This window comes from Papio anubis, chromosome 15 (genome assembly GCF_008728515.1).
Source record: "Papio anubis isolate 15944 chromosome 15, Panubis1.0, whole genome shotgun sequence".
Taxonomy (NCBI): Eukaryota; Metazoa; Chordata; class Mammalia; order Primates; family Cercopithecidae; genus Papio; species Papio anubis.
This window is the reverse complement of record NC_044990.1, coordinates 38,913,219-38,925,378: the sequence shown is the minus strand read 5'-3', so window position 1 is coordinate 38,925,378 and position 12,160 is coordinate 38,913,219.

Sequence of the window (12,160 nt, the reverse complement as noted above, 5' to 3'; positions counted from 1 at the left end):
AGACCCTAACCCTCTTCAATTATATGAAGGCTGAGAGAGGTGAGGAAGCTGCAGAAGAAAAGTTGGAACCTAGCAGAGGTTGGTTCTTGAAATTTAAGGAAAGAAGTCATCTCCATAATATAAAAGTGCAAGGTGAAGCAAGCCGCAAATGCTGATGTAGAAGCTGCAGCGAGTTATCCAGAAGATCTAACCAAGATCGTTGATGAGGGTGGCTACACTAAACAACAGATTTTCAATGTAGACAAAACAGCCTTATCTTGGAAGAAGACGCCATCTAGGACTTTCATAGCTTGAGAGGAGAAGTCAATGCCTGGCTTCAAAACTACAAAGGACAGATTAACTCTCTTGTTAGGGGTTAATGGAGCTGGTGACTTAAAGCTGAAGCCAATGCCCATTTACCATTCTAAAAATCCTAGGGACCTTAAGAATTATGCTAAATCCTCTCTACCTGTGTTCCAGAAATGGAAAAACAAATCTTGGAAGGCAGCACATCTGTTTAAGAATGCTTTACTGAATATTTTAATCCCACTGCTGAGACCTGCTCAGAGAAAAGTGGTTCGTTTCAAAATATGACTGCTTGTTGACAATGTACCTAATCACCCAAGAGTGCTGATAGAAATGCACAAGGAGATTAATGGTTTTTTGTTGTTTTTTTGTTTGTTTGTTTTTGAGATGGAGTCTCACTCTGTCACCAGGCTGGAGTGCAGTAGTGCCATGTCAGCTCACTGCAACCTCTGCCTCCTGGGCTCAAGTGATTCCTGTGCCTCAGCCTCCCAAGTAGCTGGGATTACAGGCATGCACCACCACACCCAGCTAATTCTTTGTATTTTTAATAGAGACGGGCTTTCACCATGTAGGCCAGGATGGTCTCCATCTCCTGACCCCGTGATCTGCCTGCCTCGTCCTCCCAAAGTGCTAGGATTACAGGCATGAGTCACCGCGCCTGGCGTAATGTTTTTATGCATGCTAACACAACATCCATTCTGCATCTTATGGAACAAGGAGTTATTTTAACTTTCAAGTCTTATATAAGAAATACATTTCACAAACCTATAGCTGCTATAAATAGTGATTCTTCTGATGGATCTGGACAATGCACACTGAAAACCTTCTGGAAAGGATTCACCATTCTAGATTCCATTGAGAACATTTGTGATTCATGAGAGCAGGTCAAAATATCAACCAATATTAACATGCGTTTGGAAGAAGTTGATTTCAGCCTTCATGGATGACTTTGAGGGGTTCAAGTCTTCAGTGGAGGAGACAACTACAGATGTGATAGAAACAGCAGGAGAACTAGAATTAGAATAGGAGCCTGAAGATATGCCTGAATTGTTGCAATCTCATGATAAAACTTTAACAGATGAGGAGTTGCTTCTTATGGATGAGCCAAGAAAGTGGCTTCTTGAGATGGAATCCACTCCTGGTCAAGATGCTATGAACACTGTTGAAATGACAACAAATAATTTTAAATATTATATAAGCTTAGTTGAAAATGAAGTGGCAGGATTTGAGAGGATTGGCTCCAATTTTGAAAGTAGTTTGACTGGGGTAATATGCTATCAAACAGCATCAAATGCTACAGAGAAATCTTTCATGAAAGGAAGAGTCAATCGATTCAGCAAGCTTCATTGTCTTATTTTAAGAAATGGACACAGCACCCCAACCTTTAGCAGCCACCACTCTAATCAGTCAGCAGTCATCAACATTGAGGCAAGACCCTCCACCAGAAAAAAGATTAGGACTTGGCTGATGACTTAGCTGGTTGTTAGCATTTTTTTTTTTCAGCAATAAAGTATTTTTAATTAAGGTACATACTTTTTTTTAGACATAATGCTATTGCGCCCTTCATAGACTATGGTATAGAGTAAACATACCTTTTATATGTACTGAGAAACCAAAAAATAGCAACTCACTCTATCTAAAAGAATAATTAATACTTTTTCTGCCACGTCTGTCCTTTGCAGGATTGTTTGAATTTTGGAAAGAATTCAGAACACTTAGTCTCTAGACTTCATTGCGATATTTGCTACAGTGGTCAGGAACTGAATCCATGCTTTTCTGAGACATGCCTGTACATGGAAATTAAATAGCATGGTTTTGAATGAACAATGCGTCATTGAAGAAATTGGGAAGAAAATGAAAAATTTTCTTGAGATGAATGAAAACAGAAAACATAATAAAACCTACGGGATACAACAAAAGCAGTACTAAGAGGGAAGTTTATATTAGAGGTATATATCAAATTACTTTTATTGTTGATGTAAAAGAGGAATCATTCCATTGCTTGTACAAATTTTTGCTTTCATATATACCTCAATGTGTGAAAGTCCTAGTTTATCTACACTCTGCCAATTATAGATATTATTCTTTTTTTCCGTGTTGTCTTAATAATCAAAATAATATCGAAGTGATATTTTACCTTTTACATCTGTAAAGTCAGATTAATCATCTTTTCCTATGTTTATTGACAATTTCTATTTTTTTCTCTAGATTCTTCAACCGTATTTACAGCCCTTTTTAAAATGTTTGAATATCTTTTTAGATTCAGGGTCTCGCTCTGTCACCCAGACTGGAGTGCAATGGTATGATCATAGCTCACTGCAGCCTCAACCACTTGGGCTCAAATGATTCTCCCACTTCAGCTTCCCAAGTAGCTAGGACTACAGGTGTGTGCCACACACCCAGCTTCAGACCATTTTTCTATGTTTTTCTGCTTTATATTAGCTTTACGTGTCACTATAAAAATTTCCAGCATTCTTTTTGCTTGCCTTTTTAAAAATTTTTACTTTTTATTTTACTTTCATGGTTTCTTTGCCCTAGGAGGCTTTCAAGTATGTCAATCATTCCTTTGAATTTTCTGATTTAGATATTACTCCAGCTTTTAATTTTGGTGCTGTGGATGATTTGCAGAGTGTGATATCTGAATACTGGGGTTAAGTAGGAAAGTTTTAAAAAAACTTTTCAATGACACACGTCAACAGAGTTTATTTCATAATAAATAAATACACTTTGATTTAACTAAAGATTCAGGGTCTTTAAAAACAGGCATAATTGAATGGCTTTCTGAAATTTTACAGGAATGTTCATAGCAGCACGTCCCCACAAAACACACTCATTTAATGTTTCTGGTTCAACTAATGATTTTTATTTCACATTTGGCATCTTTTTCTTTTACAAACTAATAGACTCTCCAGAACCTATTCACCTGAGATTTCTTTTTCTACCATGCCTGTCCTTTGCAGGATTGTTTGAATTTTCAAGAGAATTTGAAACACTTAGTCTCTAGACAGTTTCTTTCAATGTAGCCCTTTGCTCTTCAGACTTATGTGACAGGAGTCAAATCACTGTCGAACACACCAGAATTATCTCTGTGTCTGCTGAAAGGTTAGCATACTTTGTTCAGTAGGTGCATGTCTTCAGTCTCTGAGGGTAATGCAACCTTGAAAGTAACCAGGGGGAAACACTGGGACAGTATTTATACTAAACTACCAGATTAAACATTTGAACTAAAATGAACAGTCAATTCAGTTAGGCAACTAAACTGGCTGTTAAGCAAGCAGTTGTTTGTATAAATTAATGAAATCAATAAGTGATTTGGTATTTTGTAAATACCAAACTATATTTTGGATTGTATAAAACTGAAATCATTGTCATAGTCTTGATATTTTATTTCTTTTTTACATTCTTCTTAAAAATTTTAAATATTTAATTGACAATTGAAACATATATAGTCAAAGTGTAAAATATGATGATTTATGTATACATTGTACTGACGACCACATCAACTTAGTTAATGCATCCATCACCACTCATAGTTACCATTCGTGTGTGTGTGTGTGTGTGTTTGTGTGTCTGTGTGTGTGTGTGTGAGAGGAGGGTGGTGAGGACACTTAAAATTCTGCTCTCATCAAATTTCAAGTAAATAATACAGTATTGTGGACTATAGTCACCATGCTGTACCTTATATCCCCAGAATTTATTTTTTATTTCAACACCTTGTTGCCCTTGGTGCTCTAAAGTGTGCGTGTGTGTGTGTGTGTGTGTGTGAGAAAGCGGGTGGCAAGGAGAGTAATTCATGCCATGTAATTGTTTATAGATAAAACTATTTTGACATGGAATTTTTTAAAACATCAATGACTCTTTCAAAGACATTCTTGATGAGCGGATTAACTGATTAATAAACAATTATCTAAAAAAGTACTATTATAATTATGTGCCAGATAACTTTAATATTCCTACTTAAAATAGTTACATAAAAGATACTGTGGAATAGCACAGAGGCACCAAAAAGAGTTAACATAAATTAAAAATTATATTTGCTGGCTCTTTCCCTCTAATGTACTTTTATCAGTTGAAACTTACTTTTTCTAACTGATACATACATTCAAGAATTGTTAAGCTATGAATGAAAGCAAAACCATGTACTTATTTCTTAAAATAATAACTTCTGACTGAAAAAATTTTTTGTTGACTATTTCTAAATGTTAGATAGCTGGAATTTTAGAAATCTTTAATTTGGTTTTGTTAAAACAGCTTGGTTAAAAGTTGAGACCATAGGCGCTATGTTTTTCCCCTGATAAATTCAAGTGGCTTGCATGAAAAAATCTGATATATTTTCATCTTATAATCTTTACTACAGACATAAAGAAAGCTTTGATTCCTCTTGACCACGGTCTATCTAAATCAAATTCATTTTTCTTCAACAAAAAGTTCAGGAAGACATCACAGAAATATTATTAATGTTGAAATACCAAACATTTTCCAGATAATTCTACAAAAAGATAATTTTGAATGGGATTTTTATCTTGATAATGTGTTGCTATTCATTTTTCTTGGAACTATTTCTTCCTGATATATATAGTTTTTCTCCTGTGGTGGTGAAGCCACTGTTTTGCTAATAGTTAACAATATATCTCCCAGATGGTCACTCCCTCTGCTTTGGTTCCTTGACCTTTTCCTTCAGCAGTGTAAAATTCTTTTCAACAAGTACTTTTTAAAGATATCCACCAGCTTTTAACAATTAAATTGGCAAGGAACCCAGTAGGTCCTCTGTCTAATTGCTTTTCATCTCTGACTAACTTGTCATTGGCTGCTGATTCATGTATATCCAGAATCCCTAACATCCTTACCTTGCTATCATGTTATCAACTGTTACTTTGGCAAGATCTTTCTTATTTCTAAATGGTAAAAATGTCTTTTCATTTTTCTTTTTAAAGAAAGATTTTTTTAAAATGACTTCAGTGGTACAGTCATAGTTTTATGCTTGTCCTCATTTATTAGCATATTTATTTCCTTCAGGTGATCTTCTTCGAGTGATATATTTGTTAACATCCTACTGATTAGTGTTAATCCTTTTTTATTATTAGAATATTTTGCTTACTTACAAACACGTATCTTTTCATCTAAAGTACCTTCTCCTTATGTGATGTGTTTGCTTTGCTTCCTTGTCATCTTTTCCTTTGCCACACAGATTTTGTCAAAAATTCTTTTAGTGGTATATACTCAAGTCACTTTTCTATAGAGTTCTCATTCTTAAAGGGTGAAAAGATGTGCTGGGTTTTAATTAACATCTCTTAGACTGAATACTTCCTTCACACTTCTTGATTTTAGTACTTTTTTTTCCTCTGAGCAATTTTCAAGAGTTATTATATAGTTAAGTCTCTTCTATTATTCTGGAGCTAACAATCTTCTGCACTCCTACCTGTTTTTATATCTATAGTGTTCGACAAAACATGTATTTACGTTTAATCAACAAAACATCTTTTAAGAATTTCTAAAAAGACTTAGTCATAGTACTCTACCTTTTTTGCATCACCTAACATTTAAGACAAAGAAGTAATTAAAGAATATAGTGGGCTGGGTGTGGTGGCTCACTCCTGTAATCCCAGCACTTTGGGAGGCCAAGGCAGGTGGATCACCTGAGGGTAGGAGTTCGAGACCAGCCTGGCCAGCATGGTGAAACCCCATCTTTACTAAAAATACAAAAAAATTAGCCGGGCATGGTGGCACATGCCTGTAGTCCTAGCTACTCAGGAGGCTGAGGCAGGAGAATTGCTTGAACCCCAGAGAAGACAGGTTGCAGTGAACCAAAATCGTGCCACTGCATTTAAGCCTAGATAACACAGTGAGACTCTGTCTCCAAAAAAAAAAAAAAAAGTGATTAATACTAGAATTCTTTGGATTTTTCTTTTCTTTTTCTTTTTTTTTTTTTTTTTTTTTGAGACAGGGTCTTTACTCTGTTTCCCAGGCTGGAGTGCAGTGGTACAATCATAGCTCACTGCAGCCTCAAACTCCTGGGCTCAAGTTATCCTCCCACCTCAGACTCCTGTGTAGCTGGGACTACAGATGCCAGATGCGTGCCACCACGTCTGGTTCTTTTTTTGTTTGTTTGATTTTTGAAGAGATGAGGTCTTGCTGTGTTGCCCAGGCTGGTCTGAAACTCCTGTCCTCAAGCAATCCACCTTTCTCAGCTTCCCAAAATGTTGAGATTACAGATGTGAGCCACCACACCTCACCCTTATTTGGAGTGACTACCTTCTACTTACTTATTCGCAAGTAACTCGAGGCAACTTGTTGAAATTGAAAAAGAAAGCACAAAATCTATATTTTTATAAAATATTTGAGTTTTAACACTGCTGTTTACCAGCTATGATCTTGGATGGATTACATAAACAATCTATGTCTGGCATCTTTATCTATAAAATAATACAAAAGCACTTTGAGAATAAAATAAGAGCATATAATTGAAAGAGCTACATAAAATGTAACAGACTCTCTAGACATCAATTTCTGTTAAAACTCCCTCTTTGTTTATGTATGGGTTCAGAAAATGTGATGTGAATTGATTTATATATAAAGATTTGATCAGGGAAAGCATATAAATTAAAAGAATCAAGGTTGGAGAAAGGAGGAGGAGAGGCCTTCTCATTCTTCTCTTGATGGATTTAATTCTCTTCTTTCGGTTTTCAGTGGTTAAAGTTAATTAAGAGAGTGCCTTTTCTCTCTCTCGCTACTGCTCTTTTCTACATTTCCACTTACCCCATCATCTCAGGACAACATTGACTTTGATTTGGAGGATGCAGCCAGGTCATACTAACTCTGGAGGATGGTAGGTCACTATTGCCTGATGGAGCCTTCATAGATATTTTATACCTAATCACCTCTCCCCCATGAAAGTTTAATACCATAGATTTAGTGTATATGTGTTTTCATAGTGTGGCCCTTCAGAAAGCTGCAAATCATTGTAATAGCTCATTTTTTTGACCCTATGTAATAATTTTTACCCTCTTGGAGGTAATACTGCCCTTATTGAAAATTTGTGCTATGATGGAGAGACAGTAGAATTAATTCTTCCAAGTTCATCCTCCTCTTCCTGTCCACTCTTATAATAAGGCTCCCCTTAGCTAAACATAGCAGAAAGCCAGGAGGCAAAAGTGTTCACAGTCATAGTCTGTACAGATCAGACTCCTAGGACACAGAGATGAAAGAGGAAGGGTGAAGAGTGGGTCTGGATGGGTGAATATAGACAGTAAGCCAATAGCCATGAAATGCATTCAACCTATGTGGGTTGGTTTTGAGAACAGGCAAAGTCAAAAGTCAGATTTGTTGATGCTCTAGAGGAGACAGAGCAGACAGGAAATCAGAGCAATAAAGAGAGAGCTGAATACAACACACAAAACAAATAGGAGGGCTAGGCCAATTCAACACCTAGGTCTTCTTCCCAAATCTTCAAGGCAGGAGTCCTCAAACCTAGTGCCAGGATTGATGATACTCTACTGTGGGTGTCTTGATGGATTTCCTTAGTTAAATTAGGTTCTGCTAGGGGTGTGGCCCAAAAGCGTTGAATAAAAGATTTCATTTAAAAGCATAAATGAGGCCCAAGAGAAGTGATTGGAAAAAATTAGAACTTCTGTTTAAGTCTCTAATATACTCCAGGGCTTTCCTGGTGTACTACGTTGTGTCACTACATTTCTCTTGCTGACCCAAATTTTCCAGCTCTTTCCTGAAAGTGTCCAGTTTATAACTATTAATACTACTTGTAAAATGTTAAGAGAAAGACTCCACTTTCCTTCTCTTAAAATTTCACAAGTAGTATTAACAGTTATAAATAGTTATAAAAATCATACCTAATAAATTGTTTTTGAGCATTCACATAGTTGATTTTTCCACTTTTGATTCATAAATAATCCCAGATTTTCATGTCATATAATACAGTCATCTATCAAGCGGCAATGGGCATATGTTCTAACAAATGCTTCGTTAGAGCCGTTTTGTTGCAGGAACATCATAGAGTGCACTTACACAAATCTAGACGGTATAGCCTACTACACATCTAGGCAATGTCAGTATAACCTATTGTTCTTAGGCTACAAATCTGCACAGCATGCTACTGTACTGAATACTGTAGACAGTTGTAACACAGTGGAAGTTTTTGTGTATGTAAACATGTGTAAACAGAAAAGGTAACCCATTGTGCTGCAACTTTATGACAATTACAATGTCACCAGGCAATAGGAATTTTTCAGTTCCATGATAATCTTATGAGACTATCTTGTACATGCAGTCTTTCTTTGACTGAAAGGTCTTATGCACACATGACTATGATTTGTAATTTTGCTGGGGATGCTGATTTAAGTTCTTTGTGTTACATGGTAGCTGTCCCTTAGCTAGTGAGTAAGACTGGTCACCCATCCTGCGTGAACATTCAAATGAGCTTTGTGTTTAGCAACTTTCATGGCCATCACAGAGCAGCTAAAAACTTTGTGTTTAGTGGCTCATATGGTCACTTAATGCCAGAAATTATGCATTAGGATAGTATTTAGAAAAAGAGGAATATGAAAATGTATGGTAAAAGTTCACTATAGTTGAAAAACTAAATGTATAAAACATAGGAGAATGATATTTCTCAGGATTTTAGTTTTGTTGTCTTTTAGATGCCACAAGAGAGAAGTCTTCAATAAATGCAGTCAGAAAGAAAAAAGGAAAGAGGCTTAGTCATTATTCTCTTTCTGCTAAAGTCCTGTCACAAACTAAAAGTTTTCTCAATTTGTCTAACACTCTTTAGAAGAGGTGCAAAATGAAACAAATGGTAATTTTTAAGAGCACAAATACTGACTCCGTTCTGCTTAAAATAAAATTACATATTCCCTCGTAAAAGAAAAGATGTCAGAGTTAGCACAGAAGAATGAATTCATGTTATTAAGAATTCACAATTAAAATATTAAAATTCTGACATTATAAAAATGCTCATAAACCCATAACCATCATTTGATGTCAGGATGATATTATAGTCATTAAAAAATAATATTACCTAGAAATTGCACTTTGAACAAAGAAATTAGATAGAAGAATTTTATTAAATTACTATACCTAAAGATGTTTGAAATCTACTTTGGGTAACTTTTGCATTTGTGAACAGTAAATATGAGCATTAAGTGCATATTTAAACCTGGTGAGTTACATTAACTTTTTATTTTTGTCACATATTTAGTTCTCCAGTTTGTAAGAAATACTAGCAAATTTATATTTAGAACAGCTTTCAATTTTTATACGCACATTAAAACATGTTAAAGATACATTTCTCAGCAATGTGATGCCTTATTAGGCACCGTACATAGTCAACTTAGCACTGTGGATGAATTGTATTCACCTATACATTCATCAATAAAGTATAGAACATGCTTATTTACTTTTGTCTGCATAGTAAAGTGACATTGACAGATAGTCAACCTTTAAATGGAAATCAGAACCTATCCCTTAGCTTTATTTCGCCTGGGATTAGAAGCAAGTATCAGTTAATGATCCAGTTTGTACAATGTTAGGAATATACAAGGTACCTGCAAATTTATTACAAATACATTTAAATCACACAAATGACTTTATAATAACAATAAAGGGTCATTTAAAAAGTATATTTTTTCTCTGTGCCATGAAAAAACAAAAAAGTACACTGTTTTTCTTTATGATGGAGGAAATGATATTTGCTACTTTACAGAGCAGACATTTGGCTTTATCATATTGCAAATGTGGAAACAAGGATTTTATGAATGGGTTTGTTTTCAGATTTTAGGGGATAGTTAAATCTTGAATAGCAAATTATCATTTTTATATACTCCAGTAAACTTATATTTTTCACTATCTTTATTATGTATGTTGACTCTCTAAGAAAACATTTTGAAATCTCGGGGTTTATTGTAGTTCCACTGGAAACATCTTCATTTTAACCAGAAAAATCTTTGCTGGTTGTACCAAATTGTTGTTTTCCACGCCTATTTCTACTCCCAGTAATATACATTTATTTAATTATCTGTCTTAATTTGTAAATAACAGTTCTGCTATAAAAATGTTTCAGTTCTTATGAGTAGAATGATCTAAGACATAGAATATTCTTGCCCAGCTATTTATTCAGTTTCTATGATTAAGAATTAATGTTTCATGTTTTCTTTCTGACTGTCACTTATGTTTAAAATGCCTTTCTCTTCTCATTCAACTAAACCTCCTCACCTTCTTCATAGTCTCTCTGAAGTCCTACCTTTTACAAACTTTTTCAAATAACTAAAATGGGACGGTTGCCTTTTAGAGTAAATGGCAATGGATGTTGACTGCTCTGGTAGGGAAAATAATGGCCCACCAAAGATGTCCATATCCTAAACCCCTGAAACTGGTGAATATGTTATCTTACATAGGAAAAGAAAGTAAAGGGTGCAGATAGAATGAAGGTTGTTAATGAGCTAACCTTAAAATAGGGAGATTATTATTGCAGTGGACCCAATATAATTATAGGGAGTCTTAAAAACAGAAGCAGAAGATTGAGTCAGTTAGAGATGCAATGATAGATGAAGAAACAGATGAGGTTTAAAATTTGAGACATCTTGACCCTCAGTTGCTGGATTTGAAGACGGAGGAAGAGAGATTTAGTAAAGGCATCTGAGTGGTCTCTAGAGGCTAGGACCAGCCCTCAACTGACAACCAGAAAAGTAATGGATGCTCAGGCTACAACAGCAGGGAAATAAATTCTGTCAATAATCTGGATGATCATAGACATGAATTCTCCCCTAGAGCCTCCAGAAAGAAATGCAGCCTTACTGGACACATTGATTTTAGCCCAATGAGACCCATTTTCAAAGTTCTGAACTCCAGAACTATAAGATAATACATCTCTGTTGCTTTAAGCCTATAGAGAAGGTTGGGTCTGTCCCACTGTGCCAAACTGAGCCAAAGGCTTTTACCACCCACTTTTCCCAGAATTCCATTGAAATATTAGTAAATAGAAGAATTTATTCATAAAAGACTAAAAAACAAGGCTGGTCTGATGGTAGTGGGTTATCAAAACATAACATTAGTGTCACTAAAGTTAGTCTACAGCCCCTCACTGCTAAATTTGACTGGCTTAAATCAAAACCAAGAGAAGGAACATCCACAAATATTTAATGAATTGTAGAAGATAGAAAATAGTTGGGAACATATTGATGAGTAAGCTGAAGTGGAAGAATTAGAGACCCAAACCTGCACAGACAAGCCTGTGGTGGAAGCGAGCATGGCCATTTTCTGCCAAGTCCTGGAAGACTGGCAGTTTAAAATTAGGGAGTGAGAAGTGAGACAGAAATCACAGTGACTATGAGAAGAAATATCTATAGATCAGCTGTGCAAGTTTCTTCATTCCCATCCCCAGGTAAAAATATTAGTGGAATAATCTTGCAGGGGAGTAAGGTTTCCAGAGTGGGGGTTGTCCACTGGTGTAAGCCCTCTTCAGAGTGAAAGGTGGGAATGAAGACTTCCTGCCTGTTCCTGGGTCTTGTACTTAAGGGGAAAGAGTCAATAGACTTAATTATACTTTTGGGTAAGTGGTATAAACTTTGATAATGTAAACATAAATAGTTGATAGAAATGACAGGGGGAGCTGCCACTAGGGAGGTAGAAAGAAAGAATTCCCTCATTTTATGGTGGTTGAGAGATATTATCTAAAGATGTTGAAATAAGAAACAAGATTTAGTTATGTATATTGTTTAAAATTATAAGTGTGATCTATTGTAGTAGGTAGCCCCTAGGATCATCCCTATGGGTCCCTGCCTCCTGTTATTCACATTTTGTGTAATCCCCACACCTTGCCTGTGGGCTGGATTTACTAACTTCTAAAAAAACATAATAGAACACACGC